Genomic DNA, 26,485 nt, shown 5'->3' with positions numbered 1-26,485 from the left:
CTGTGCAGAGCTTTTCAATTTAATATAGTCCCATTTGTCTATTTTGTTTTTGTTGTTGCTTGTGCTTCTGTAGTCTTAGCCATAAAATCTTTGCCTAGATCAATGTCCTGGAGTGTTTCCCTTATGTTTTCTTCTAGCAGTTTTATGGCTTCAGGTCTATACATTTAAGTCTTTAATCCATTTTGAGTTTATTTTTTTAATGGTGGGAGACAGGGAATTAGTTTCATTATTCTGAATACAGATATTTTATTTTCCCAGAACGATTTAATGAAGGTGTCCTTTCCCCATTGTATGTTCTTGGCACCTTTGTAAAAAAATCAGTTGACTGTAAATATGTGGAGTTATTTCTGAGTTCTCTATTCTGTTCCATTTTAATACTTTCACTGCTCTTTCATAATAGTGAGAGCATTCCTCTGAGGAGCTTTAGGCTTGAATTAACTCTTTATAACTAATATTGGTATAATTATTATATTTGATAGAAACTTCTACATGACTCTGCATGTAGAATCAAGTGAAGTACATGCCAGGTACAGTGTGAGAAGAAGCACTGGCAAGCCACAGTTCAAATATTTCATAAAAATAAGTGTTATGGTCTTTATCTGCTACTCAGAAGGGAAAACACTAATTATAAACAAACTATTAGTTGATCATTAGTTAAATCTCATTTAACCAGCTCACTTTAACCTCATAAAGAGTTTTGACTTCAGCCTTAACTATGAAATAAATTTCTGCATGTGTTCACCATACATTTCCGAAATACATAATACTACATTCTTACTCTTTAGAGAGACAAAGGTAAATTTTTTGTGCTTTATTTATGTTTTATCTCCAAATATATGACATGCCCTGAATTTGGTACTGGGGATATCCATGGAAACTCCAGCCTGGTAGAGGAGATAAGCACAGACAGATATTTGTAATACAATGTGCTGATAGATGATGTGCTAAGTGCTATGAGAGCATAGAGAAGGGAATATCTAACTGTGCCTATGTTAGATAAGGAGAATGGTCCAGTGGATCAATGAATGCTTGAACTTGGTATTGGAAACTGAATAGGTTGGGCAGCTTCAAATAGGAATGATTTGGAAGCCTGTTATACAAAGAGTCCAAGTGATTGGTAAGGATCTGAGGATGACACACAATTGAATTTATTTAACGAGAATTTACATAGTGCTAATGTGTCAAGCCATGATCTAAGCACTTTATAAATATTAACTCATCCTGTATAACTTATAACATCGCTATGAGGGTAAGTAGTATTATAATCATCCTCACTTTATGGATGAGGAGACTAAGTAACAAACGCCAAGACTTTTGCTTAAGTTAACAAAGCTCATGAATGATAAGGCTAAAATTTGAACCTAGGCAGTTTGGCTCTAGCCTCCTTCCTCTTAACCACTATACCACACTGCCTTTTTGTATTCCAGAGTAGGAGTTCATCCTTTGACTTGGGTAAATAGGTGAATGGCATCCCATTTATGGAGACTGGGAACACAGAAGGAGCAACAGATGTCTTTCAGACAAGTGTGGAGCTAATGAGTTCAGTTTTAGGTATGTTGAGTTTCAGATCCTTCTGCTCATTACTTTGCCTAGACCTGAATCACAAAAGATAATTGTTGACTGTAGCTGATTATTTCTAGAGCTCTAGAAAGTGGGCTAAGTGTCAGTGTCAATGCTGGCCTAAAGCTTCTTGGGATCCTGGCTGTGTAAGCTGAAAGCAGTGGCACACCACAGAAGGAGGCAGGACATGTGTACTCACGGTCCTTCTGCCTACTACGCAAATTCCCTTAAGTCAGACCCCAACATGGGGCAAATCACCGAGACCTGTACTACCCTGAGTTTTTTATATAAGTTTGGAAATCTGCAGTTCTTTTCTCCTTTTTGTCCCTCAAATCCACTGCAAAGGTAAAAGACCTTTTGCATTTTGTTGAGCATGTTTTGAACAACAGTCATAATCCAGAGGTCACTGAGTTAGGATCATTGTGACAGAAATGTCAAATAAGTAAGCATCTAGAAGATTTCACTTTAATTCATTTAAGACAAAGCAATGAAAGTATATCTACTTAAGAGAACTAAACTCAGCCAAACTTCTGCCCAAACCCTCAGATTCAACTTTCATTGCTGTCAGTTGGAATTATTCAGAAATATTTAAAAGAGGCAACTCAGTCTACGATGTATCATTTTGCAAATGCTTTTTGTCTGTTGCTTATTGTTAGTTTTATTTTTTCTCACTTGCCAAGGTTTGGAATAGGGTACAAGATAAAACAAATTTTTGAAGTAGATTTCAAAACTTTGGTGGTTGTCAAATTCCATTCCTTAATATTCTTGTCTCAGGAGAAGAAAGAAATAAAACAATTTCTCAACAAATAGGTAAAGTAAGTCTTGACATTTTGTCCTGTCATGAAACTAGGGGATGGGACAGGGAAAGGCAAATTGTTTTATATTTGAATAAGTGTTGTTTCATGTGCAATGGTTCCTCTGGGAATGTCTCTGAATTCATTCTCTGACTCTTAACTCTTCAATGTGCATACAGTTTTCTAAGTTTCCATGATGTAACACTCATTCAATAGTTTTCCCATTGTCCTAGAGCATAGTGAATTCTCCCTTAATTTCTCCCAGAAGTTCACAAGTCAGGAAGTCAGAAAACTGAAGCAGACAAACACTTCTAAGTGTTTGGCAGAGTTTGTAGATTATATCAGGGGCATCTCTCTCCAAGTACGAGCTGTACCCATACAGAATAATAAGCATGTGAAGCTACTCAAAACAGTACTTCTAATACCAACACATGGGTTTATATTAAGATACTATATTATTATACTTGGAGAGAGTTAGTGACTTTTTATTTTAGGGACTCAGGACTTATATATCAGACTGCACATAAGTCATATTTACTAGGATGTCATAGATACTTCAACCTCAACATACCTAGTATCTTCTCTTCAAGACAAATTCTTCCTCATAGAGTTTCTACTTCAGTTAGTGGCATCATCACATACCTAAACCAGGAAGCCAAGAGGACTTTCCAACTCCTACATTTCCCTGATTCTCCATACCTATCAACCAGCCTTGGCTTTATGTATGATATTCTAAATATCTCTCAAATACAATCTCTCTTCTCTATCACCATTGCCACAACCATTGCCTTATTTCAGGTCCATATTACCTATCCTCTGGACAATTGCAATTACCTTAAAACTAGTCTAAACCACTTCTAGTCTCTTTACCCATCCTATCTATTCTTCCTTCACCAAGCCATAAAAGCGAAATTTCTAAGTCATAATCTTATAATTCCCTTTCTTAACCCCATCTCCCAGTGGCATTTAAATTCTTATATATGAAAGTTCAAGCTCCCCAGCATGGCACCTAAGGCCCTTTATGATATAGCCCTTTGAAACTGTGTTCTAGTTTTTCTTTATCCTCCAATAGTGAGGTGTCCTGAACTTTCCAAGGCGTTTCATGCCTCTGTCCCTATTCAGACAGAGTCAGTGCCTTCACAGCTACTATTTGAGTAACACTCAAAGCATCTATAAGGACCCCATGCAGCACATCCTAAATAGCTGTATGGGGTCTTTATGGATGCTTTGGGTGTTATTCAGGGAATTATCCAGGAGTGCCTCTTATCTAGGTTCCATAACTGTCATCATGTTATACCTACATTTTCCTTCTCTGTCAAATTCCTTTGGTTCTCAGTAGAGTTCCATGACCTACTTAGCTTTTTACCTAGTTTCTCTTTAAAGCTTTCCTCTTGTTTTCTCACATCTGGTTCCAAGCAGGAAAGCCCTCAGGCAAGTGATACTCTATCCCTACATCCTATACCAAGTTCCTCATGTTAGAGCCCAACAAGAGTCCATCTTGGTGGTGGAATGAGTTTCTGCCTTTGTACAACAATGCCATCTCTGCCCTCTATTAATTACAGATGCCCTTCATTGTCCTTCAAAACCCAGCTCAAGCCAGGCATGGTGGCTCAGGTCTATAATCCCAACACTTTGGGAGGCCAAGGTGGGAGATTGCTTGGGCCCAGGAGTTCAAGACCAGCTTGGGCAACACAGTGAGACCTCATCTCTACAAAAGTTAAAATAAAAATAAATTATCTAGGCATAGTGGCACGTGCCTGTAGTTCCAGCTACTTGGGAGGCTGAGATGGGAGGATCACTTGAGTCTGGGAGGTCAAGGCTACAGTGAACTGTGATCACACCACTGCACTCCAGGAAAGGGCTAGATCCTATCTCAAACAAACAAACAAACAAACAAATATCAGCTCAAATGTCACCAACTCTGAGAAGCTGTTCTTGTCTGGATTAAGATAGTCATCCCCGTTTATCTGCAGCTATATTCCTTGTACATATTTGTATGTCATTTATTCCTCTTTATTGGGTGATCTTGGGCAATACTTTTAAGTTTGCTGTGCCTGGTTCTGTAAAAATAGGATAAACTCTCACTGTTGCTATCATATTGTAGATAGTAAGTGTGTACTAAGAGCTGGTAGAAAAAAATGCCTCTAACTAGGAATAGAAAACCATGTACACTCCATGGCTACTTTAGAGATCAGAAATAGCATTTCTATAATTGTAAGTTTCACTTATCCATGTATAAATAATTGTGGCCCTGAAAAATTGTGGCCCATTGGCATAAATGGGTCCTCAATTTCACAAAATGCCTTAGTGAACTTAAATAAAATTAGACTAAGAATGTTACTGTTTGTTGACACAGATTATCTTTATATATCATAAGCAGTAATGAAGTATTTATTCACACACTGGTCTCCTAATATTAACTTATGAGTTGCCCTCGTTTGGTGAAGTGGTCTCTCATCTCTCATCTCTCCTCCGATGGTAAACTGAAGAGCTTATATTCATGATTTATATATAGCATGCCTTTGCACAACTACATCCTTACGTCAGGGCCTCCTATGTAACTCAAGTATCAGGGAATCACATGAGGACAGCCCTAAGAATAAGTCTATTCTCTAAATGGAACAGATTCAAAAATAGGTTTTCAACCCTTATTAGATCATTCAGCATCCATTGAATGGTCACCAATGACACTCTCCTCATCTTTTTCTCAGTCTTTGTTCTTCTTGCCCTCTTTATACTATTTGTCATTCTTGAAACCCACCTTATTAAAATATTTTCCTCTTGGCTTCTACAATTCTCAATTCTCTTTTTCAAATCATGCCTCTTCTGATTTTTCATTTCTTCTGCCTATGACTGTGGGTGCTTTACTTGCTTTATATCTTGAGCTTCTGCTTTTCCTTCTCTCTATCCTCTCCTCTACACTTGGATGGGTGGGTGACACCAAATCAATATCTTCAGTCCTGAATATCCCAAGACCCAGTTTGGAATTTCTTTCTCTCTGCTGGATATTTCCATGAAGATATGCCAATACCATTACTTTAAACTCAATACTCTGTATCCAAAGCCAATAATTGCAACCATCTCAAGAACAGATTCTCCTATCTCTGGTAGTGATGCCTCATGTTTCAGTCATACAGACATTTGATTAATGAACAAAAGTTAAAGAAATATTGGAAGTACATTTTTTCCCCTCTGGTCACATAGAAGGCAGACAAGATTAGAGGATGCATTTTTCATAACTTTTACTTTACTTTTTGAAATTTCTATCAGCAACAGGGTTAAGCTTATGTAGAAGAATATTCAACCTAATAAATAGCTGTAAAAACATGTTTAAAGAAAATATATCTGGCTTTTTCTTCTTTAAGGGGAAAATGAAAATTAGAAGAAATAAGGCACAAAATTTTGTGCTTTTAGGTTTAGAATAGTATGTTTACACATTCCCTTTTTTTTTTCTTTTTTGCTGTCAATTTTTTTTTTATCAGTTAGGAATTCTTGGTTTACTAGGTCTCATTCTTAAGGAATAGCTTTTTGGATTCCAAGATCTTTAACCAATGCCAATTTATAAATCAAGGTTTTCTAATACAAAGATCTCAAAGGTTCAGTTTTACAAAAATTTAAAAATAATTTCCCTTGGATCCATACTTGCTAAAAGAGTCAAACTCTCTCATCATTTTCTCCATGATGCCTAACAATACCCTACAAAGCTACTGTAAGAAGAGAAACTCCTTTGTTGCCCCTGCTGGTAGAGGTGAGTGTTCAGCTCTTCTGCTGCTCCTTAGGCCCATGAATATCAGATGTGTAAATAAAACTCACAATTGGCTGAACCTTCTCATCCTATTGTTTAAACCTCACCCATGAGATGATTCAGACTGTGTTTACTCAACTGCAAACTATTTTCTGATCTCAACACAGAAAATTAGTCAAGCCAGTTGTTGGGGTTACAAGAAGATAGGAAGCTCAGAGAAAGTCTACAGAAAGGAGGTAGAAAGAAGCAAGTTCTTTCCAGAATCCCAAAGTTCCATGAAATAAGGCTTTAAATTATGCAAATTAATAGATTTAGCACTACAAATGTACATGGTCTTAAAATGTTAAGCAAAGATGCCACGGTAACTGTAGAAGGTGATTATAGGCCTGACACAGAAAACTTTATTTTTCCTTCTTAAAAAAAAAAATGTTTTTCCTCCTGTTTTTCTCCTAACAATAAAAACAAAGGGGTCAAAAACATGCCAAAGAATGATGAATTGAAGGAGACAAGGCCATTTAGGGATCATTTAAATGTCTGTGTGGTCTTTCTGTTTTAATAATATTCAGATGCTCAACAATTTTCTTTTTCTTTCCTTGTAGATTTTAAAAATACAGCAGTAAAACATGTAAGAAGCCATTGGGAAATCTGTCTGATGGTCAGAACTTAAGACATCTACATTTGTTTTCTTTTTCTCTCTACTCCCCCTCCTTTTCTTTTGGTCTCAGGATTCTTTCAACATTTGCATAAAACAAATATTTTACAGTTCAGAGAAATTTTTAGTACAGTTTTCCTGTGCAAATTGCCAGAAAGCCTTGCCTGAGCAAACTGCTCAACCAAAAGTAGCACTATAGAGTGCTCTGGAATGTCAGTTACTGTGAGACAAGGTCATCTACATTAAGTCTGTGGTTTCGAATTCCACCTGAAATGGAGTTTGGGGTTAATTGTTTGTTGATTTATTTGTTTTTGCGATTCTGGATCTATATTTTATTTTTAGCCTATGAAAGCATTCAGGGTTGGAAATTTTCTTGCTTCTATCCAAGTAACATGTGTGGCTATTTTTCCAAGAATGACTGATGTTGGATCAACTGAAGCAAGTCCATCAATAGTCAATCTCCATTTCAAGTATCAACATACCTTCTGATAAAGATTATCTGTACATTACCAAACCTCAGCTTCTTATTAGAACTAGGAGTACCACTGAATTACAGATTCAAAAAGCTCTATGGGAGGTTATTTCTTTCATTAACTGTTTGGACACAAGATTAGTCACAGAAGTTTGAGTCACTAGATTATTTGATTTTAGTACCTGATGCTATTCATTCATTTTGATTATTTTGTAGATTACCCCACTATGTCTTTATCAGGCATTTGAAACTCCTTAAAGCCTCAGGTATTTTGGTTTTCTAAAGTAAAAATAGTTAAAAGAGGCAATGTGTAGAATCTACAATTTAAAAAAGGAAAATGTTAAAGTTAAGCAAACGTATGTGCTACAGCTCCCAACTTACTCTTACTAAAGCCATCAGGCCAACTCAGAGACAGGAAGCATGCAAAGCCTGACACCTAGCAGGTTTCAGTATCCATCCGCCAAGTGAATAGAGGTTAGAATCTCAAATCCTAGAAATGAGAGTCATTTTTCTCCTCCTTAGCTTTTCGGAGTTTAAGAGTTGAAGCAGCCCTGAAAAGTACTGCTTAAGTAAGATAAAGCTATCAGAATTGAACTTTGATTTCTTCTGGGAAACTATATCTAGTTCATCTGAAGTGCTGTGTGAACTACAGAAAGGTTCCACTGCTGGAAACTTCTCCCATACTGTTGTGCCTTACTACTTAGAAGTGTCCGTGCCCTCTTCAGCTGTGACTCTATTGACCTCAGGAACTCACTGAACAAGGCATGTGGGGACCCTTGCAAGAGCCCTGGTAATGGTGAAATGATCCTATTGTTACACTATTTATGGAGCAACAACTTTGTACAGAGAATGACTTGCTTGGCCTCCAATGCTGAGAATGCTGCTGATGCCGCCGCGTAATAGCATCATTTTAGGTGTCCTCAAGGACAGAACTTCCCTTTTGGGTAATGGAAATTAGAACAAAGAACTTCACAGGGGAATAAATATTAATGACTGATGTGACTTTCTTTAAGGAAGAAGAAAATATGCCAGTGTTTATTCTCTCCTGCATCATTTCCATAATTTGCTTTTTTACTGTGAATTTAGAGCAAATGTGTCATGCTGGTGTTTTGTCTTGCTTGTTTGTTTGATGCTGGGGGCTTTATGTGTTGTACACTTTACCCCTCACATTGTGTAATTTGCATTAAACCTGCAGTAAACGTCCTTTATTGGCATCTTAGAAAAAAAAAGAAATGTGCTCTATCCAGATAAATATCAGTTGATGAAACTGACTTAACAAACCATGTCCAGAACCAATCAATATTTGTTAAATCCTTCAAAATTTTTTATTCTAATATACTGAGTTGGAGAACAAAATACCATACTAAATTGTTTATCCCATGCAATATTTAGGATACACTTACTTAAAAAATTGTTATTTATCTGAAATTCAAATTTAACAAGGCATCTTGTATTTTATCTGGCAATCTTAGCAAGTGGCAGGCAGAACATGTTGGAAGTGGCAAAGAGGGGACTGTGTCGGGGTGACTGCTGAAAATCAGCCCATGTACCATCTTCAGTACTCAAATCTTGTTGACTGATTTCCTATCCATGTTGAGATAGATGTATAATACCTATTATTTATCAGTGTATAGACAATCTCATTTCTACAAATGTAAAGAACAACAAAAAAATAAGCACCACTCTGAAAAAAAGTGAATCATTTTGTCTCAGTAGAAATAGTTGAAATTACGGTGCCTTTCCCTCTGAACATATACAGGACAATTCTTTAAAAAACATTTTAATTTTTATTAAAGTGTTTGTTTTACATAGTTTGAGAAATCAAATAGCAGTAGAGTAATACATGGGATTGCCGTCCCTACTCTGCCTACAGTAATACAGGGGATTACCTTCGCTACTCAGAGTAGGGACACTGTCCCTACTGCCCTCCCCTACTGTGGAGCCCCACTTCCCAGAGGCAACCCACTTTTAATTTCTTTTGTTTCTCCTGGAGTTTATTTCCATATTTCTAGGTTACACACATTAAAATGTTATTACCATTTTAGACAATATCTGTTGATTTTTGTCTATAAAAATTAGGATATAGCTCCTTACACAGACCAATGCCTTCCCCCAGCATACACACATTCTAAACTCCTTCTCTGAACTCCTACCCATTCTCTTAATATAACAATCTTTGATTGAATAAAAAGGAACAGCATTATTAAGATATAAATATGGTTTATAGCAGAATCACATAGTATATGTTATCTTCCATGTACATCTTATGTTTTCCCTGGAGTTAATAACAGCTTAATTTTTCAAAGCTTATTCTTCTATGTACTAACTCTAATTTACCCCCAAATTCTTCTAAAGAATTCTAAAACTGTTTTCATGGTCAAAGTCAACAGAAAAGTTAGAAGTTCCATTCATCTTTTCATTAAAAGTAGCCTTTCCAAAGGCCTCTGTCCTCTTATTTTGATCTGGACTAGCTACTCTGCAGGCCTGCTACACATTGTTCTATGATTTTTGTTAAATGTTCTCTTTTGGACTTCCCTAATGTTTCCTGTATTGACTTATCAAGATCCTAGATCCTCTGTATTCCTCTTTCTTTAATTAATTCCTTATATTGGTGAAGCATTTTTTTTTAGAATTTTGGGAGGAAGGATGCATGGGTGGTGAACACAGACTCCTGAGTATCATGGAATTACATCATTCATCAAAAAAATCTGCACTGATTGTAAGTTATTAGAGTTGGAAGAAATTTTTTAAACTACCCATCATTTCACCAATGAGGAAATCAAGACTGATATAGGTGAAGTAACTCTTGTTAAGGTTACACATTTATGAAACATATATAAGACTATTCAGAAAAATAATTTAACAAATTCTTTTTTAACTTTGAGAGGAAGCTTGTGACACCCTAAGCTACCGACACCCTAAGCTACCAGGTTAAGCATGGGCAGAGGTGAGAAAGAAGATAAGCATAACTGTATTCCTATTAAAGCAATTCTTCCTAACCACTACTAGTACAGGGCGCTGGCTTATTAATAATGATCCTGAAATAAATGTATTTACTACATATTGCTGTAATTCACTGACCTCCACTGATTAATAACTAAAGAGAGCTTAAGACTTCTGATGGTTCCAACAAGCCGTTTCAATATCTTTGAAATCACTTAGAAAAGATATAAAATAAAAATAAATACTGTATTCTTTTGAGGATTCACATGGCAAGGTTAAAGGGATCTCAAAGTTGCTCTCCTTTAAGCAGTAAAATACCTTCTTTTTTAACCTCTAACCTCCCTCTTTTAAGTACAGCTTTGGTATCCTAGAGCTTCTCCCAATATAAGAAACTTTTCAGGAAAACTGGGGACCAGTCATTTCTAAGGATCACTCCATCTTTATGAAGGAAAGCCCTGACATTCATAGCAACAAAAATGGTCTCTATCACAGATAGGGAGCATAGAATGGGAATATTGTTTTGGTTGAGTCTAATGAAAATAATGTTGGACAGGCAAATGCCTTTGTAATTACACCACAGACTGGGCCTGGGTATGAAAGTGAAGGTTTTACCTTAAGGTAACAAAAGGCCTTTCATTATTAAGCAATAATATCAAATTTAAATATCAAAGAATTTTCAAAATTGTCTAATACAACAGTCACAATTGATTCAGAGGACTATAAGATGGTCTGCACCTAGTTAATTAAAATAGAACCACTTTAGCAATGTTAATTTTGGCCTGCGCTGTTATGAAATCTTTTTTCATCAATTCTTGAAGTGTTCTTGCCTCCATAGAATTTTCCCCACTTCTGAAATCATGTGTCAAGTCATTTGTAATCTGTTAAAAGCTATTGGTGACCTTTCTTTAAGCTTAAAAAGAAATAACTCCATCTGTTGGTTTCATCACCAGGGAATTCTGGAAAAGAGAAATCTCAGAAGTAAAAAGAGAAGAAAGGCATTTTTATCTCCTGACCTTTGAAATTGTAATGTCATTTAATTTAATCTGATTTTTTTGTTAACAGCTATTTCATTGTAACATTTCTGGGAACTGTATTAAGTCAAATGTTCATAGACAAGCAGGTGTTTTCTCTCATGTTTGTGTGTGTTCATATTTTCCCTTTTTCTCTCTGAGTAATTCATTCTCATCATGTGCTCCTCATTTTTTACCTTGTGAATCTTCTTTAGTGAGAAGTTCTTTGTTTAACAAATATTTCTTGACTAAGTGGTAAATAGTTGAAGATCACAGTTTTCCCCCTAGTAAACACTATTTGTAGCTTTATCAGTAGTCATTTGAGCCACAAGACAAATTATGCTTATTTGTCAGATCCCCATATAAATATGGCCTTTGCATTTGCCACTTTATTTTATTTTAAAATCTATAAAGTCAAAACGAGTCTATGTATTTTTTAAAAACTAAGAAAAATGCCTATTAATCTTTATATGCCTTTTTATGTTTTAACCATTTCTTGGGATCTTTATTTCTTTGTGTAGAGTAAAAGGAAAGGTGAGAGAAATGTCTTATGGCATTTAACATTCTAGGATTTTTTCTCAGTTGCCTTTGACAGTCTACTAGTGAATATTTTAAACTCCCTGTAAGATTTCAACTCCTTTGTCCCCTGTGAAGAAGCATTGACAATTATAGACCAATTAGTGAGTAAATAGACCAGCTCTGCTTACTCAGAATGGGGTAGAGTGGGGCTGGGAAAGAGAAGCACCATACTGTGAAGCTTCTCAGAAACATTAAGCTTGTCCTGGTTCCATCAGATAATTCAGCCATGTGCAAGAGCTGACTAGAGGCCTTCAACAGCCAACCCAACCAACCTTTCTTAATAAGGTCAGATGCCCATTTTCAGAAGACAGCTCTTGGCAGGCACTTACCTGATGCAGTTTTGGTCCTAAGGGGCATCTTCCTGCAGCCCACATCCCTGTCCCAGGTTGTCTTCTTAGTATGATTGACACTGCCTCATGTCATCATACTCAGCCCCAGCCTAGCCTCCACTTCATGCCTTGTTACACGCTGGGACTCACATTCTCTGTCTGGATACAAAGAAACCTCGCTGGCTTTAAAGCATCACCCCCAGGGGTTGAAAGGAGTTTAGGAAGGTCTACACTTTTCCATTAATTCTGAGCACAGTCATATTTAGCTTACATTTTCAGATAAAATTTGCATATAATGTAATACACAGATGTCACATAAACAGTTAAATGTTTTGACAGTGTATGCCTGTATAACCAGCTACTCCAATGAAGATATAAAACAAAAGTCCCCTTACGCCCCTTGGTAATCAACCCCTGATCTCTACTTTCTGAGGCAACCACTGTTTAAATTTTTCCCTATATTTTTGCCTGTTCTTGACCTCCTTAGAATAAAATCACATGGTATGTCAAAAAGAAACAACAAAACCCCTCAAACACTATGTGAGCAAGAAGCTAAAACCAAATGGTAAGCTGGGTGTGGTTTTTTTGAACCACAAAGAGTGAGTGGAACCAATCTTCAGGGTCACTGACGACTTGGTAGCCACAGTAAATCCTGTTCATTGTCTTAGGGAGAGTGTTGCAGGATTTCAGAAATGAAATGCTTCCCTGGAACATATTTTTTCTAATTAATTGGGGTACTACAGGATTATCCAAGTGCAAATTTTTCTATAGGTTTTTTTTTTTTAAATACTAAGCCTCTCTTAGGGTTTGTATGTCTCAAGAAGTTCAAGTAGAATCCCTTTATTTTTTCATAAATCATTCCTTAAGAATTCAGCCTCTAATGTGAATGGGTATAACACTGAGTAGCCAGTAAAGTTCCCCAAATGTTTATTTTATCCCCATTATCAATAGTTCAGTGATTATCAGCGTCCACAATAATTTTCTCACTCACCTCCATTTTTATTTCCATGGCCTCAACTGAGGAATTAAAAGTAAATATGTATATTTTGGGAGACTGTTGATGCATTGTTTGTGGAATCTTCTTGTGGACTAAATTGTTTTAGCTGCTGTGTCATCCTGAAAAATAAATTAAATGTGCTTACAGCCTGGGATTTTTACAAAGCTGAGTGCTGGACATACTGTTATTTCATTTTGTTTGATTTTAGTCTGAGCTTCTAATGTCAGAATATTCTGTCATAGATATAAAACATGCTCTCACTGACTATATATTACTTTATATCTCCATTCCAGCATTTTTGATACTATAGGACACATTTTTTTTTTCTTCCCTTTTGGATGGTACTCAGGCATTTCAGCTTGGTGTAGGTAAATCCAAATGAGGCTCCTTGCAGAAAATATCTTTGTAATCAGCTATTGTGTTCTGGGGTGGGATCAAGGAGGTATGAAGCTATTATGAAAGAAAAGTTAAGAATAACAAAATTCTCTTCCTTTTAAAAGAAAGCACTTCAGAAATTAAAGTTTAGTTAAAGTCACAGAGGATCAATATCAGAGGAGAAAAGGTGAAGTTATTCAACTAACCCAGGTAGGTAGGCAGCACCTTGGAAAGACTGTGGTCTTGAAAGGTGAGCCAAGTGAAAGTGCCACCTCCATGAAGGCCTCTGAGCCAAACTCTACATCTGAAGTCTATGTGTTCTCAATTATCTGCTCAAGGTCTGTGGGCTGCAGTTCTACGAATAGATGCTGGAAATATGTTCATGAGAAAGATGCAGACCTAGAACCAATTGGAATGTCTACCTATAACACCTTCCTCAAACAAATGTCTTATCCCTCTGGCCCTAGAGACAAACAGTTCATGCCTCTCAGTGCATTGGCAATGTCATGTCCTACAACTACAAGAGTTTTAATGTCAAAATGTGGCAAAGGGGTGGAGGTAGGGAAATGGTCAGTTGTACTCCTCACCACTACTCTCAGGTCCAGTCTGTAGGAATATCTGCAGGAAGGGCTGCTCAGGATTTTTAGGCACATGGTGATAATAAAAAGCTGACCAACAACTTTTAGTTGGCTTTATTACTGTTTTCAAATTCTCTGCAGAAAATGCACCCTCTAATTGCCTGTACCCATTGCAGACTGCTCCCCCACAGATCCTCCCACCCTATAGCCTCCCTTGGGAAGCCACTGCTGGATTCCCACAATGGGGGTACCCCAGAAAACTCCACCATCCTCTTTCACCAAAAATTCCTCTCACAGACCTGCTAATTTTGTCTGCTACTTGAGGAAAGCTGAGAAATATAATGGTTTTCTGCCTGCAGGTGACCACAGGAGAGGGATGGGTATTGTTTCCTTGGTAGGAGGTTAGGCAGGATTCGTCAGGGAAAAGAGTTTAAGCATGAAGACTTTGATCAAGGTCAATAAAGTCCAAATGCTATGTCAATAATCATAGTATTTTATTGATTTAATGTCAAAAAGAGGGAACTGGACACAGTGATTGTTGACTTGGATGCATCACACTGACTTGTATAAAATAGAAATTCTACATCAGGAATCAGCAGATCTGGGTCCTAATCCTAGCATCACCACCGACTTTATTAGTTTGAACAGATTATTAATAATTATATGCCTCAAGCTTGTGGGGAAAGAGGAACACTTATACACTGTTGGTGGGAGTACAGATTACTTCAGCCATTGTGGAAGACAGTGTGGCAATTCCTCAAAGACCTAAAGCAGAACTACCATTTGACTCAGCAATCCCATTACTGGGTATATACCCAAAGGAATATAAATCATTCTACCATAAAGACATATGCATATGTATGTTCACTGCAGCACTATTCACAATAGCAACGTAAATGCCCATCAACGATAGACTGGATAAAGAAAATGTGGTACATATACAGCATGGAATATTACACGCCATAAAAAAGAATGAGAGCATGTCATTTGCAGGGACATGGAAGGAGCTGGAGGCTATTATCCTTAGCAAACTAATGTAGGAACAGAAAACCAAATACTGTACGTTCTCACAAGTGGGAGCTAAATGATGAGAACACATAGACACCTAGAGGGGAACAACATACACTGGGGCCCATCAGTGGGGGAGGGTGGGAGGAGGGAGAGGATCAGAAAAGATAACTAATGGGAACTAGGCTTAATACCTGGGTGATGAAATAATCTGTATGACACACCCCCATGACACAAGTTTACCTATGTAACAAACCTGCACTTGTATCCCTGAACTTAAAATAAAAGTTAAAAAAAACTATGTGCCTCAGTCTCCTCTTTTTAAAAGTTAGGTTGATTATATCTGCTCTGTCTTTCCCAAAGGGTTGTTCAGTAACAACATGAAGATGACTGAAGAAGAACTGGGCAGTGGGCAACAAGAGCTGGAAAGAACCTTTCCAGTCTTTCTACTCACTGAGAAACAGGCCTCTTCAGCTGGTTTCTGGGCCTCCTGTTCCCAAAGTAAACAAATGACCTCTTACTAAAAGGTATATTCCACATACCTATACTGACTTTATAGTCTAGACATAGACTTACTGGTCTTTATAGTCTTTGTGAAGACTATAAACTGATATCTAGCTGAAGACATAAACTCATGTTTTGAACCAACACAAGACTGATACTTTGATTATCATAATCATTATAATTATTGTTTATTTTTATTGAAGTAATCATACATACAGAAAAGTGTATAAATAATAAGGGTATAGCTCAATTTTTTTTCACAGCTTGAGCACATTCATGTAACCAGCACCCAGATCAAGAAACAGAGCATAAGCAGCACCCCAGAAACCCGCCTTGTGCCTCCTTCCAATGCTTCCACTTAGTTACCACTATCCTGATTTACACAGCCATAATTATTTTTCCTAGTAGCCCTTTAACAGGATAGATATGCTACATCCATGGAGATGCTAATACCTCTTAAACTGTTATAGATCAGACACTCATTTTTTATCAAATGTGCTTCCCAATGAATTAATAAGGAATGGGGAAAAAGTGGGTAGAGTACAGGGGCAGATGCAGAAGGACTGGAAATTATCTTCTCCATAATTTGCTGGTTAAGACTAGTGTGTCATTTCCAGTAGGCATATGATCTTGTACTGTAATATTTTTGGAAAAGGAGAGGCTTAATTACATTGGAACTATTAGGTTTCTTTTGCCTCAGACAAATTACAAAATACAATTTATAGAAATTTTTTAAGCATTCTCTGTGGCTTAACTTGATAATTGTCCATACTTGGTGAGAGTTTGAGACGTAGAATATAATATTGTCATCTTAGATTTTATTTTGAGGCCCTTTACCATGATATTCCCAACAGTACAGAATCCAATTGCCAGATCTTGGCAAGATCACCAATATATTTCCTGGGTAGTGATGGGGCGTTGGGAACAGGATGCAGGGGCAGGGAAGGGCAGGGTCTATGCACCAACTGCCTTTGTGCAGAAAACCTTTCCTTTCCCCCATATCAAACCCTCAACTGCATTCCATCAGCTGCTGGGCTGGCCACAGCTGTAGCTGTTTCCAAAATGAAGATGGAATCTAGCCACATTTGGATTTAGTATTTAGTCTAGAACTGCTGTTCCTTTGGATATTATTTTGAGAAGTACAACATTGCATAGGGGTTTAGTTTTTCTAACTAGCTCGTGAAAAAAATTTACAAATCCTCTTCTCCCCTAAATATAAAAGATTGATGTAAAAATTTTCTGTTTATTACATTTTCCTTTGGGGTATCCTTATTCAAATGAAAAAAGAGATGATTACTTGATCTAGCTTGATCTGCCTAAAAATCTTTTTTCTCCCCTAGAGCAGATACATCATATACCATATTAGTGACAACACAGCAGTGTAGTTGACATAAGAATCTACATCGTGAAAGACTAGTGACTTCTTGTTATATAAGCTGTTTGATTTAGATCAAACAATATTCTCTAAGAGCCTACACCGTACCAGGCACAATGTTAGATACACATGACAGAATGACAAAAAGACATTGACCCAGCCCACAAGGAGTTCACAGACCAGTGAGGAAACAAAAGCAAAACCAATGATAACCATATAACAATTGCTTATTATAATGAAAATACTATATACAATGTTTCTTGGAAGAACAAGTTATTAATTCTCACTGAATGCATGGTCAGGGAAGACATCACAGAGGAGGTGTTGTAGAATAATTGGCCAGCAGAGAAGAGAATCACACATGACAGGCAGAAGGAATAAAAAATACTGGGGCATAGAGGAATGACATAGCCTAGTGTTCTTCAGAAACTCAAAAGAAATGAAAATTGTCTAAACAAAAGGTTAAGGTTGGCAGCTGGTGAGGCTAAAGCAGAAGTTTGGAATCAGATCATGGAGAGACTTCATCCCCTAAAATGTTTTAAGTAAAGGACCAATACAGTTACATTTGCAGCTTAAGGATTGACACTGGCATAGGAGCAGAAGCTCAATTTAAGGAGGGTGGTAAAGAAGACAAGAGGATGGATTAAAAAATAATGTTGTTTTCAGGCTTAAAATACACCAAGTCTTCAGTTTCATGCACACACTCATTCTCACCCTCACCCATTCTCTTGATCACCTCTCTCTCTTTTAATTACTGCCTTTCCTCCATACCTCTCTAACCCTTTCTTATATTTTATGTAATACTATAGAAATTTTAGGACAAATCCTTAAAAATATCCTGCATCATCCCATAGCCAAATGCCTAAGCTCCAAAACCAACTTATGAAAAAGTGAGAGGTTAATATGACCCATAGAAATACTACTTCATTTTCTATTATTATTAAGTATTTTGGAGAAGGCACCTGTTAAAGAATAGATGTGTCTGGTAGCCTCTCTGCTGGCTCTGATTAAATAATGGCAGAATTGGTAGCAGAGCCAAATATGGTTTCACTGCCATAATAAACAGCAAAGAAAGTTTTTCATTACTAGTGACCTGCTGGTGATGCCTACCATTCCCTGGAGAACTTGCTTGGCCTTAGCCCCTGACCAATCAACCCTGACCTGTCACTAGTGTCCTCATGAGTTGTGACATAGAAGATTTCTTCGCACACTTCTGCATGGGTTAGCTAGCTTTGTGGCCTGCTCCCTTATGGAAGGCATGGGTTTACAGGGGAAAAGGAGAAGGTCATCTATGATGATGGATCCATTTCAGAGCATACACATGAGCCACAGTGTGACAAGTTAAGGTGAAAAAGACTTTGAGGAGAACAAGAAGACTGCCAAAGGATCCCCAGATGGGAAGATCTAGATGAATCTGGAAGGAGAAATGATTTGCACTTCCAACATGGGATGTCATCCTTAGGGAGTACACATGAAATTCAGGAGAGGGGGACATAAGAAATTTGAAAAAAAAATAAAATGACTATTTAAAACTTTTAAGTAAAAGTTTCATTTACTTATAAAATTTAAATGTAACGGAAGGAGAGTGTGGGATACTTATATTTGTGAACAGAGAATGTGGGTGTTTTTTTTTTTTTTCTTTAAGACTGGAAAATACTTCTCTAATCTACCCCTCTAACTCATGGAATAGAAGGAAGCAGGGAGGAGTGTGAGTGAAAAGTGAAGAAAAGCTCAAATTTGATACCTAATGCAGTGGTTTAAGATATTTTTTTCCTCATTATGCCTCAGTGTTTCCCTCTGTAGTAAAAGGGAAGTAGCCCTTTGACTCCAAAGTTATTAACTTTTAAAAGAGATAGAAGGACATGCCTTTTGAAATTGGGTATACTAGAAAACATATTTAAAGCCTGTTTCCAATGGAAAATTAAATAAAATATTTAATGTCTGTTTGCAAAGAACAAGAAAACTTGTACATTTCCTAAGTAGGTTTTGACTTTTCCTCTTTAAGCAAAAAATAGAATTTACTTGCAGCATAAGGGTAAACTTAGGATCAAGAATTATGTTTGCTGCATAATACCTAGCAGATTTTTAGACCTTTTAGGAGCTTTTCATGTTTCGTTGTGGCATAATGGAAGAATAGCAACTGTACAGTCAGAAAAATCTGAGTTCAAAATCCAACTTAAACTTCTACTGCTGGCCAAGAGTAATCCCACTACAATCTATCTTTCCCATTGATTCTAGAACACTTGACTAACCCTATCAACCAACCTGATCTAACTGTAAAGCAGACTCCAAACTTTTTTTTTCAATTGAAAATGGATATTCATGAATATAGATAATATCCTGGACTATAACACAAGTCCTAAAAAATTAAAAATAATTGAAATCATACAAAGTGTATTCTCTAATCAAATAGGTATTAAATTAGGAATCAATAACAAAAATTCTGGAAAATCCCCAAATACTTGGAAGTTAAGTGGCACACTTCTAAATAACCCATGGGTCAAAGGGGAAGTTTCAAATGAAATTGGAAATTATTTTGAACCGATTGAAAATGAAGATACAACATGTCAAAATTTGTGGGATGCAGCTACAGCTACGTCCTTCTCAGCAGTGCTTAGAAGGAAATTTATAGTATTAAATGTTTATATTGAAAAAGCAGAAAAACCTCAAATCAATAATCTAAGTTTCAAACTTAAAACAGTAGGAAAAAAAGCTAATTAAACCCAAATCAAGCAAAAGAGGAAAAGATAAATAGAATAAATCAATACAATTGATAAAAAGTAAAGGAAACAAACGGGAACAAAAAGCTTGTTCTTTGAAATGATCAATAAAATTGATAAATCTCTACTTAGATTTATCAAGAAAAAATAGAAAACTATAGACCTTACAGGCATTAAAGGTAGAAGAAGGGAATCCTACAATCACTGCTTATAGATTCCACAGGTTAGATGAACTGAACCAATTCTTGAAAGAGACAAACTGCCAAACTCACTCAAGAAAAAAGTTAAACTAAATGTTTCTGTATCTGTTTTAAAATATGAATTTTAAGTATAAAGTTTCCAAAAATAAAAAAGTCCAGGCTCTGATGGTTTCCCTGATTAATTCTACCAAACATTTAGGAAAGAAAGAATAAAAATCTGTAAATACAAAAATTGCAAGTCTTCAAGAAAACCGGAGATAACACTTCCCAACTCATTTTAGGAGGGTAGCATTACCCTGATACTACAACTACAGAAACACAGCACAAGAAAACTATGCCCCAATATACCTCACAAACAGAAATGCAAAAATTCTCAACAAAGTATTAGCAAATCAAATGCAAAAACATAAAAATGATAATAAATAACCAAGCAAAGTCTATCCCAGGAATGCAAGATTGGTCCAAAATTAGAAAATACAATTAGAGAAATGTATTTTACCATATAAACATAATAAAGAAGAAAAACCACGTATATGCAGAAAAAATGATAAAGTTCAAATTCCATTCATTGTATATTTTTCAACAGACTCTCAGCAAACTAGGAACATAAGGGAACTTTCTTAATCCCATAATGGGTAGCATGTGCACACATGCACATGAACATGCACACACAACTTAAACCTAGCATACTTAAAGCTGAAGGTTTAAATTCCTTCCCTCCATGATTGAGAACAAGGAAAGGATGTCTGTTCTTATACATCTATCCAATATTCAAGTCCTGGCCAATTCAATTGATCAAGAAAAAGAAATAAAAAGCATACTTACTGAAAAGGAAGAAATAAAACGTTGTCTATTCAGGGATGATGTGATTGTCTATAAAGAAAATCCCAAGGAATCTAGCAAAATGTTCACAGAACTAATAAGTGAGTTTAGCAAATTCACAGGGTACAAGGTCACTTTATAAAATAAATCACATTTTATAAAGAGATGGTCCCCAGCTTACAATAGTTTGACTTGTAATTTTTCTACTTTACAATAGTGCAAAAGTGATAGCATTCAGTAGGAACTGTACTTTGAATTTTGATCTTTTTCCAGGCTAGATATGCTGTAAGATGCTCACTCATGATGCTAGACAGTGGCAGCAAGCCGCAGCTCCCAGTCAGCCAGGAGATCAGGGGGGTAAACATCCTATACTCTACAGTGTATTGTGTTGCTAGATGATTTTGTCCAACTATAGGCTAATGTAAGTGTTCTGAGCACGTTTAAGGTAGGCTAGACTAAGCTATGATGTTTGGTAGGTTATGTGTATTATGCACACTTTTGACTTAAGATTCTTTCAATTTACAGTGCGTTCATCAAGAATTAACTATAGTTAAGTGGAGGAGCATAGGTACTAGCAATGAACATTTGGAAATAAAAAAATTTTAAAAACAGTCACAAGCATGGTAGATATATCTGGCATGTAGTGGATGCTCAATAAATATTTATTGAATGAGTAAGTATGCAATTGGACTTTCAAGTGTATTCTATTTTTGTTTTTCAATACACTTACATTTCAAGATATGTTCTTCTAGGTATTATTAACATGGTCTGATATCCTTGACAGTATAACAATTATTCATGGACAATAGCAGTGTAGAATAAGCTGTATAGCTAGAAGCAGCCAAACAGGCTTAAAACATTATATTGAATAATCTACCTTAATTTTGATTGAATTCCCTTTACCTGTGGTATTGAAATCGGTATTGTATCCTTCTTGTAAGATAAACTTCTATGAAAATGTTAGCTTCATGTACCTCTGTCATATGTTACATGCTCTGTACACTTGGGTTAATTAACATTTATCATTAAAAATTAAAAATTATATCTGCATAATCTTAGTGACCTTAATTACACTGAACTTATTCACCTTTTGATGCAAATGAAGAGGGACAAATCTCAAGACTAACATTTCTGAAAATGGCAGTCTCCAAATTAGTAACCAGGTCCCCCCAAATTAGTATTATACACCTATTTCCAACCCTAATTTTAGAATGAAAATCACAGACAAGTGGTATCTAGTCAGACAAGAGGTGTCTAGTCAGACAAGATACCTCTTTGGTGAAGTCAATACATACTGGTTATTTGTGATTAATTTTAGTTTGTTGCATTATTACATTCCTAAACTGTAGTTTTTTAATAGCTGGAGCAATGTTCTATGTTAGTGGGTGAAGTGGGAAAGTTTATTTGAGACACCAAAAGGGAAACATACCCTTCATTTTAAAGCATTCAGTAATGAAACTATTTTTATCTAACTAGTCAAACAGACAAATGGGCTCTAAATATATAAATTTGTTGTCTTTGCTTTGCTTTACTCATTTCTTTCTCCCCTCCCCTCCCCTCTTCTTTCCTTTTCTTTTCTTTTTAGACAGAGTCTCGCTCTGTTGCCTAGCCTGGAGTGCAGTGGTGTGATCTTGGCTCACTGAAACCTCCACCTCCCAAGTTCAAGCGATTCTCATGCCTCAGACTGCTGAGTAGCTGGGATTACAGTCATGCACCACCATGCCTGGCTAATTTTTGTATTTTTAGTAGAGGGTTTCTCTATGTTGGCCAGGCTGGTCTCGAACTCCTGGCCTCAAGTGATCTGCCCACTTTGGCCTCCCACAGTGCTGGAATTACAGGTGTGAACCACTGTGCCTAACCCTAAATATATAAATTTTTTAAAAGTAAGCTAAGAGCTTTAAAAAACTTCTAAATATATGACTAGCTCATCTCTTGACATAGAAAGAACCATTACTTTATGTATTAAAATTGTAGTCAAAGCAAAAATTTTTGTAACTACCAAAATACTTATTTGGCCAATAATCTAAAATCAGAAGACTGATAGGAATACAAAAGATTTATTGAAAAAAAGATTGATTGCACTGTATTCCTAGATCGAAAGAAAATGGAGTTTGTCATTATTCTAGCATGGACTGGAAAATTAGACTACAAATATGGATGCAGCAGAAGTGTTTCTAAGACGGAAGTTTAAATCAATAAACATTTACATCAAAAAGAAGCTAGATCTGAAACAAACAACCTAAAGTTACACCTCAAGTACTAGAGAAATAAGAACAAAGCCCAAGGTTAGCGGAAAGCAGGAAATAATAAAAATCAGAGCAGAAATAAATGAAATATAGATTATAAAAACAATAAAGATGATCAATGAAACCAAAAGTTGGTTTTTATAAAGATAAACAAAATGGACATATCTTTAGCTCAACTAAGAAAAAAAGAGAGAAGACTCAAATAAGAAAAATCAGAAACAAAAGAAGAGACATTACAACTGATTCTACAGAAACAAAGTATCATACAAGAAGACTACCGTGAACAATTATATGCCAATGATTTGAATTACCTACAAGAAATGGATAAATTCCTGGACACATACAACCTTCCAAGACTGAATCATGAGGAAATAGAAAATCCAAACAGACCAGTAACACATTAGGAGATTGAATCAATAATAAAAAGTCACCCATCAAGGAAAAGCCGAGGACCTGTTGGCTTCACTGCTGAATTCTACCAAATATTAAAAGAAGAACTAATACGAGTCCTTCTCAAACTCCTCAAAAATTTGAAGAACAGTGAATACTTCCAAAGCCAGACAAGAGCACTACAAGAAAAAAGAAACTACAGGCTGATATCCCTGATGAACACAGATGCAAAAATCCTCAACGAAATACTAGCAAACCAAATTCAACTAAAAGGGTCTAATTCACCATGACCAAGTGGGATTTATCCAAGGGATACAAGGATCATTCAACAAATGCAAATCTGTAAATGTGATACACCACATTAGCAAAATGAAAGACAAAAAACATGATCATCTCAACAGATATAGAAAATGCGTTCGACAAAATTCAACATCCTTTCATAACAAAGCTCTCAACAAGTTAAGGTATAGAAGAAGTGAACCTCAATATAATAAAGGCCATATGCAACAAACTGACAGCATATAATAGAATTAATGACTAGATAATGAAAAAAATCAGTCAACTACCTGGTTTCTTGATATGGTGCTTATGTGTTATTCAGATTAACTATTTTCAATAGTTGCTTCAAGTGATGTTAGCTGGGGTTGCTCTTATGGCTGAGTTCACCTGTTGGCTAAGCTGAACGAGCAAGTTCATGAAGGCTTCTCTTACCTGGCTGGGGCCTTGGTGTTGACTGGGGTACTTCAGTTATTTCCCTTCTTCCCTTGGTGTTAATGACTGGAGTACTTCAATTATTCCTTCTCTTTCCTATGTGGCCTTTCTTTCCTTGTAGTGTCTCCAGGGACTTGCCACATGGTCCTTGTCTCCAGCACGATAGCCTAGATTTCTGAAGATGCCATCTTCCAGCTTTAAATATCTCTGTGCATTGATTTTATCTTAATTTACTTTTGGAATAGCTTCTTAATTCCCATTGTTCAAATAAACTGAGGTGTCCAAGCTTAAATTTGGAAAACATTTTTAACTTTCAAAAATAGTTTCCAAAAATAACAAAGACTTCTGTCTTTTAAATACAAACAACATGTTTTCAGGGAAATGTGTCTTGGAAGAAAAAAAAGAAATTATTTTCCCTAAGGTTACAAAACATTAGGCCACTTGGTTCAGCCAGGGTATTTGCTTCCTCTCTCCTTCCATCCCTCCTTTCCCTCCCTTCCGCCATTTCTCACTCCCTCCCTCCCTTCTTTCATTCCCTTTTATCTCCCTCCCTGCTTTCTTCCCTTCTCGCCTTCTCCTTCCCTTCCATTTCCCTCCCTTCCTTCCTCCCTCCCTTCTTTTTTTCTTCCCTTCTTCCTTTCTTTCTTTCCTTCTTCCCTTCCCTCTGGACAAAGTGCATGAAAATCAGAATATATTGTGCATTGAAGTATTAAAAATTTCTCTAGAGTTGCCTAAAATATTTGTGAAATATTTGCTTGAGAAACTGGAAGGGAAAAAATGTTACAATAGCAAATATTTAATAATACAAAAAGAGACAGGAATATATATCACTGTGACTGTGAAAAAATCCTCTATAATAAATGATAAGAATATTAGGTAATCTCTGAGAATATAATCAATCTAGATTTCCTTTAACTTTTGTTTTAGAATCCATTTTACTTGGACCTAAGAATCCTTGAAGGTAACAAACTAATTTATTTTTCAGAATCAGGGTGGTTATAAAATTTCAAAATGTATGATCAATTAAAAAATAAATAATCAACAATTAGAAAAATTGATTCAATAATTTAGATTCTATTTGCAGCATTGCCAAATATGTATGTTTGTTTTTAAAAGTTGACATTGATAATAAAATTATAAACATTAAGGTCTTAGTGTTCAAGGTTAAATTAAGAAATATTCTTTTACAAATATTTGAATTTTTATTTAATTTACAGCAAAGAACCAGGTGCAATCAACACTTTCACATAGGATAAACATAAAGTATTTCTTCAGCTAACAGTTAGCCTTCACTTTTAAAAGTAAAACCAGAACTTTTATTCATCTTTCTTTCTGCTTCAGAAATTAACAGCTGCTCATTAAATATTCATTGATGCTTGTTGTAATTGTACTGTATTTCACTAAATAAATGTTTATAACACATTTAACCACAAAATAGATATCACCTCTAAGTTTAACTTATATTAATACTAAAATGTAGTAGTAATTTTTCAAAGATTTTTATGATGGGCCTAGAGAGGAAGGTAAAATATGTAGATGGCATATCTTCCCATAAACTTAGTGCATACCTAGAATACTCTTGAAGTATTCTCTACTGTTTTCTATTCCCAACTTCAGCCAGCAAAGTAATTTCCACATCATAAATGATCTCAGGGAAAAGATGAGAAAAGCCAAACGTGCCAACAGTAAAACGTGGTCCCAGAGTGATAATAAAATCAAAGGCTGTAAGATCCTTTGTGAAGACTTTAGAATGACTTCAAGCTATACCTCATCGGCCCTGTAAGCTAGATAATCTTTTGGGAATTATCTATAGCACCCCAATTCTTAGCCAAAGGTAGAAAGGGAATGTCTCAATATTTATAGAAGTTGCTTTTGTTCTAATGGGGTGGACTAATCTGATACAAAGGCTCACAGAGTTTTAAAGAAAATTGCATTGATGAGGATACCACCAGCATGGATTAAAAAAAAACACGGCAGTATGAAAAAAAAATAGAGGTACGTAGGCCCGATTTTCTACAGGTCTTTTCTTCATAAGTCTGTCTTTCTTACCCCCTCTTCTACTAACGAAAAGACTGTTGTATCAGTTATCAATTGTTATGTAATAAACCACCCCAAAACTTAATTACCTAAATCAACCATTTTAAAAGTTCTCATTTCTGTGTACTGGCTGGTGGTTCTTCAGCTCCAAATGGTGTTACCCACGGTCACTTATGTGGTTGCATGCAGACAGTGGCTAAGCTGAGTTAGAAGGTTCAAGATCTCTTTGTCTGAGGACTTGGTGCTTTCTATGCACTGAAATTCATATGTTGAAGCCCTAAACCTCAATGTGCTAGATTTGGAGGTGAGGACTTTGGGAAGTAATTTGGTTCCAAGAAGCCATGAGGTTGAAGACCCTCCATGATGAGATTGGTGCCCTTGTAAGGGGACAAAGATACCAGAGTTCTCTCTCTCTCCATCATGTGAGGATATAGCAGG

The sequence above is a fragment of the Gorilla gorilla genome, chromosome 16, assembly GCF_029281585.2.
Source record: "Gorilla gorilla gorilla isolate KB3781 chromosome 16, NHGRI_mGorGor1-v2.1_pri, whole genome shotgun sequence".
NCBI classification, from domain to species: domain Eukaryota; kingdom Metazoa; phylum Chordata; class Mammalia; order Primates; family Hominidae; genus Gorilla; species Gorilla gorilla.
The sequence above is the reverse complement of the archived record's forward strand: the minus strand, read 5'-3'. Positions refer to the sequence as shown.